The sequence below is a fragment of the Hyla sarda genome, chromosome 10, assembly GCF_029499605.1.
Source record: "Hyla sarda isolate aHylSar1 chromosome 10, aHylSar1.hap1, whole genome shotgun sequence".
In the NCBI taxonomy this organism is placed as follows: Eukaryota; Metazoa; Chordata; class Amphibia; order Anura; family Hylidae; genus Hyla; species Hyla sarda.
In genome coordinates, this window is record NC_079198.1 from 131,417,033 (window position 1) to 131,423,032 (window position 6,000).

Sequence of the window (6,000 nt, forward strand, 5' to 3'; positions counted from 1 at the left end):
AAAGTCCTCAAAGAGAACAGAGCAAAATTAAATATGATGAAAAATATAGGATATCAGGTTTCACTAACTAAAAACTTAAGTTATATTTGTTAAGGATAATGAAGGGCTACTCTTAAAATCCAACTGTGGGGAATTAATTTTCATTCTGCAATTATATTTTAATTGTAATGGTTGCACCAGGCCATGTTGTGTATTTTGCTCCTTGGTCCGGTAAGAGTTAAGGTCCTTAACAAATCGGCAGCTAGTGGGTTGTATTTCTCTGCCTTCAGCCTTTGTAGCTTTGCTGTTGATTTTAATTGAATAGCTGTTTTGTTTGGTTTTCACCAGTGTTCTGTCTGTACTATGATCAGTGTTTTCATGTCTAGTTTTGTGTTTCTTTTATGAACTTGTATCTTGGTTAGTGTTCAGTCTCGTTTTGTGTTTTGTATTCCTCCATGTTTGGAGTCTGGTTTTAAAGGGGTTATTTAGGAAGCAAAAAAAAAAAAAAAGCTAATTTCTTGCCTGTCTGTTTCCAGGTTGGGTGTGGTTCTGCAGCTCAGTCCCATTGAAGTGAATGGAGCCAAGTTGTAAAACCGAACACAACCTTTTGACAGACGTGGAGCTGTTTTTGAAAGAAATTAGCTATTTTCCATTCCTGGATAACCCCTTTAAAGATAATCCTGTTCCTCATATACTGTAGTTAGTTTCATTTCTGAGCTTTGCTATGTCACTCACCTTGGAGTCAGTTTGGTCCGTGTTCAGACCTGTTGGTCTATGTGCTTGTGCTATGTTCGTTTATGTAATGTTATCCATTATTAGCCTATCCTTGATCTATATTGGGTCTGACTTGAGTTTGCCTGGTCATCCGTTACATTCCTTGATATTCTCGCCATTATATATTTCCTAGTAATCCTGTTTTGTTCATTTTATATCTGACATTTATCTTGTTCTGATTTCTAGGCTGTTGTCTGTGCGCTATATACCTGTTGCCATGTTCCCCTGATATCTGTTTACTACTCTGCATTCCTGCCATTATTTAGTATTCTTATTTCCTGAATTGTGTCCCCAACCTTGTATACTTCTTGCTTGTTGTTTTGACCATGACACCCCTGCACTTTAGTTAGTATATGGATTGTCTTCAAGTTGTAAAGCCACTGTTTAGGGTAGCTATGCAATAGGGCAGAAGAGGGATTCTGGGTAATCTCAGGGCTCACTCTTCCCTGCCCTACAAAACGTTTTCAGTGCAGTAATTTGTGCTTCACCACTTTGTTCTGCTGTAATTTCCTAATCTCTTCTAAATATGTTTTTGATAATCTAGGACTTAATTTCCAGAATGTAGTGTTCTGTGAAAGGTATCTGTTCATATGAACAAAATGTACCTAAAACTGGTAACGAGTACAGGAGTAAATACAGGAGTAGGGACTTCTGTCTTTGACAGGAGTCCCTGCTCCTGTACAGATTCACCTGAATAAAAAAAAACTTTCTGTAAAATTGGGACTGAATTTGATTAGTTCCACATCTACTCACTCATTTCTACTACACTCATCTAACAAGAAGAATCTGTTTACAACCAAGACTGCATTCATTTGTTGGTTCCAAAGTATCAGATAAACACCAACAAACCTAACACCCAAAAACATTTAGGATTACTTGTGGTTTTGTTACTTTGAATGTTATGTTGGATGTGATATGGACATGCTATTGTTTATAAATAATATCTTTGATAGTTTTTCATTTTAGACATTTTAATATTCAGAAATTCTATTTGCAGGTCATATTAGAGGAGATGTCCTCATTGATGTCAGCACTGGTTCCCTTATGCATCATCTCATTGCAGTCTGTGAGTATTTCAAACAGATCATAGTGCTGAAGGTCAATGACAGATGCATCATGGAGATGAAGAGATGGCTGGACACACGGACAGGAGCATTTCACTGGGGACATGCTGCAAAGATTCATGCAGCGGCAGTAGGAAACAGGTAAAGTATTTATATAAATTTTAGGAGAAAACTATTGTCATTACTGTTAAAAAAAAAAAACAGATCTAGAAAATTTTAAGACAGCATTTCCTTTAACTACCTGATTTTTTCAGTCTTTTTAAAGTTAAATGTAATTTTATTGTTGCAGATGCCAAATCAGAGAATATTGCAGAATCTTGTAATATTTTGTTTTGTTGTACTAACAGTATTTTGTGGAGAAGCTTTCGGGTTTCCTCCCTTTTTCAAGCCAAAGCATTTTTGAGCTCATAAGCACAAAATACACATGTTATATCTCACAAATATGCAGGGGTTAAAACAGCAGATGTGGAGAATTAATACTAAGTTGGGCCATACATTGTCCAGCTATAGGAACATAGACTACATAGATCGGGATAAGAAAGGACGGGAGGGGGGTTCTAGACCTGAGAGTGGTGATTAACTCCTTGGGGACGGAGGGCGCACCCCAGCCGGCTCCCTGTCTATAACGTGGGACCACGCCGTGGTCCCGCATAATAGCGGGTCGGGCCAAGCCTCTAACAACGGCCGGGACCCGTGGCTAATAGCACGCGGCCAAAGTGAAAGTACAGCACTGCCGGTTAGCTCAGGGTTCTGTTAGGGAGGTGAAATTGTGGCATCCTGAACAGGTTACAGGACAGCAGGAGGGTCCCTACCTTCCTCCTTGCTGTCTGATCACCGAATGACTGCTAAGTGCCTGAGATCCAGGCATGAGCAGTCAAGCGGCAGAATCATTGATCAATGGTTTCCTATGAGAAACCATTGATCAATGTAAAACATCAGTGTGTGCAGTGTTATAGCCCCATATGGGAGCTATAACAATGCAAAAAACTGTGAAAAAAAGTGAATAAAGATCATTTAACCCTTTCCCTAAAAAAAGTTTGAATCACCCCCCTTTTCCCAAAAAAATAAAATAAAAAAATCTGTGTAAATAAAAATAAAAATAAACATATGTGGTATCGCCATGTGCAGAAATGTCCAAATTATAAAAAAATATATTGTTAATTAAACCACACGGTCAATGGCGTACACGCAAAAAAGTTCCAAAGTCCAAAATTTTTTGGTCACTTTTTTATATCATGAAAAAATTTATAAAAAGTTAACAAAAAGTCTGATCAATACATACATGGAACCGATAAAAACATCAGATCACGGCACAAAAAATGAGCCCTCATACCGCCCCATACGCAGAAAAATAAAAAAGTTATAGGGGTCAGAAGATGACAAACTTAAACATATAAATTCCTGTATTGACAAAATCAAACCTATATAAGTAGGGTCTCATTTTAATCGTATGGACCTACAGAATAAAAATAAGGTGTCATTTATAAAGGAAAATGTACTGTGTAGAAACTGAAGCCCCCAAAATTTACAAAATTGAATTTTTTCTTCAATTTTGTCGCACAATAATTTTTTTTTCCGTTTTGCCGTAAATTTTTGGGTAAAATGACTGGTCATTACAAAGTAGAATTGGTGGCACAAAAAACAAGCCCTCATATGTATTTTTAGCTGCAAAATTGAAAAGGTTATGATTTTTAAAAGGTAAGGAGGAAAAAACGAAAGTGCAAAAACTGGAAAACCCTCCGTCCCCAAGGGGTTAAAGTGGTACTCCGGTGGAAAACTTTTTTTTTCTTTTTTTTAAAAATCAACTGGTGCCCGAGAGTTAAACAGATTTGTAAATTATATATAAAAAAAAGTGCAGCTCACAATTTTTTAGCCGAGGTATAATGATTTTCACCTACACCCAGGTGTGACAAATTTACAATAAAAAATAAAAAATATAAATCATCATCTCAAGGCTAATACAGATGACCTGATACATGATAACAGTATATGAAATGTTATAAAAAGAAGAAGATTGTGCTTACATTTTTATTAAAATACATAAACTAATAAAATTATGCAAATACAATATAATAGTAATAATATCTTAAAGGGGTACTCCGTTGCTTACACATCTTATCCTCTATCCAAACAATAGGGGATAAGATGCCTGATCGCAGGAGTCCCGCAGCTGGGGACCCCCGGGATCATGCACACGGCACCCCGTTTGTAATCAGTCCCCGGAGCGTGTTCGCTCCGGGACTGATTACGGTCACATGGGGCGGAGGCGTGACGTCACAAGCCGCCGGCCCTGCGGTCGACCGTAATCAGTCCCGGAGTGAACACGCTCCGGGGACTGATTACAAATGGGGTGCCGCGTGCATGATCACGGTCGTCCCCAGCTGCGGGACTCCCGCGATCAGGCATCTTATCCCCTATCCTTTGGATAGGGGATAAGATGTGTAAGCACCGGAGTACCCCTTTAAACCTATTTCCACAGGGCCCTTGTGGAACAGTGATATAGTCCCGCACTTTAAATTATACATTCAATAGTCCGGCATTTGATGGTTCGGAATGGTGTAATTGCGGTTCACAACACTAAGTGTATTGGTTAGTGTATCCCAGTCCGTACAAATAGATAATGATTGCATGTATAGTTACCAACTGAAGAAATTATCATAGCAAGCTGGTATTTTCAGACGTGTGCTCGGACCAATGTCTGTATAGGCTGGCGTGCGTCTTCGCGGCTGGTCTGCCTGCCATAGACCTAGTATGCGCCGCTCTGATGGTTGCGATGTTGGAAGCAGTAAAGGTAGCAGCTTGCAGATGTCCTGGCATGGACCTTGTGTGGTCCAGTAGCGTCTGACATCAGAGACAGAATGAGCAAACTGCCAAATAGGCTGAAAGCGGTGGGCTGGATGCCAAGAGACTACAGATGTTGCAGAAGTACTGTATTTTTTGCCCTATAGGACGCTCCGGCATATAAGACACACCCAATTTTAAATTAGGAAAATCTGGAATACAATGTAAAGTATAGGTCACAGTGATCTTCAACCAGCGGACCTCCAGATGTTGCAAAACTACAACTCCCAGCATGTCAGGAGTTGTAGTTTTGCAACATTTGGAGGTCCGCAGGTTGAAGACCACTGGTATAGGAGGTAATACTCACATGTCCCCGCCGCTCCGGACCCGTCACCGCTCGTCACCGCTGCCCTGGATGTCGCCCTCCATCACTGTCGCCGCGTCCCCGGGGTGTCCCTGTCACTCCGCAACGTCTCTGCTGCCCGGTGTCCTCGCTATCCGTCGCCGCCATCACGTCGCTACGCACGCCGCTCCTATTGGATGACGGGGCGGCGTGCGCGACGACGTGATGACGATGAAGGAGAGCGCCGGCCATGCAGGGGATCCCGGCACGGAGCAGACACCGAGGAGGCAGGTAAGGTCCCTCTTGGTCCAGCCGGGTTAGTGTCACTTTCGCTTCAGATGCGGCGGTCAGCTTTGATCGCCGCATATGAAGGGTTAATACAGGGCATCACTGCGATCGTTGATGTCCTGTATTAGCCGCGGGTCCCAGCCTTTGATGGCTGCTGGGACCGCCGCGATAGGTGTGTATTCGCCGTATTAGACGCACCATCTTTTCTCCCCCAGTTTTGGGGGAAAAAAAAGTGCGTCTTATACGGTGAAAAATACGGTAATTGCCGGACCTTCAATTCAATGCAGACTTTGCGGTAATCACAAAATTATTTTGCAATTCTCTATCATAAAATTGAAGCACGATCTTCTTCTTTTTATAACATTTCATATACTGTTATATCATCTGGTATTAGCCTTTCATATACTGTCAGGTCATCTGGTATTAGTCTTGAGGTGATGATTTATATTTTTTATTTTGTCTTCTAGATTTATATATTTAAAAAATTTTAACCCTTCCAATAATTATCAGCTGCTGAAGTTGAGTTGTTTTTTCTGTCTGGCAACAGTGCTCTCTGCTGACATTTCTGCTTGTCTTGGGAACTGCACAGAGTAGAAGAGGTTTGCTATGGGGATTTGCTTCTACTCTAGACAGTTCCTGAGACAGGCGTCATCATTGTGCACTTAGACTGAAAAAAACTACTCAACTTCAGCAGCTCATAAGTACTGGAAGGATTAAGATTTTTTAATTGAAGTAATTTACAAATCTGTTTAACTTTCTGGAGCCAGTTGA